The sequence below is a fragment of the Dipodomys ordii genome, unplaced genomic scaffold (genome assembly GCF_000151885.1).
Source record: "Dipodomys ordii isolate 6190 unplaced genomic scaffold, Dord_2.0 Scaffold85, whole genome shotgun sequence".
In the NCBI taxonomy this organism is placed as follows: Eukaryota; Metazoa; Chordata; class Mammalia; order Rodentia; family Heteromyidae; genus Dipodomys; species Dipodomys ordii.
This window is the reverse complement of record NW_012267301.1, coordinates 2,384,085-2,384,374: the sequence shown is the minus strand read 5'-3', so window position 1 is coordinate 2,384,374 and position 290 is coordinate 2,384,085.

The window sequence follows — 290 nt, the reverse complement described above, 5'->3', positions numbered from 1 at the left end:
CGCGGCTCCCCGCAGGCCCCCGTCACAGAGGGGCCTCGGCCCAGTTACTTGTCTGCTCCCGGCCATCTCCTCCGTTCATGCTCCAGATCGCATTCTAGACTGGCACCTGGTGCCCGGCTCTTGTTGGTTTTAGGCTGGAACGGGGCTGGCCTCGCGGGCCACGCCTCACTTCCAGTCTTTGCCGGCTAACTGGAGATGAGCGCCCTGGGCTGTGTCTGAGGAGGCCGGCTTGGCCCCGGGTCCCGGGAGCTGCTGGACCGACAGGCGTGCGCCCCCGGGCTGGGCCCCGC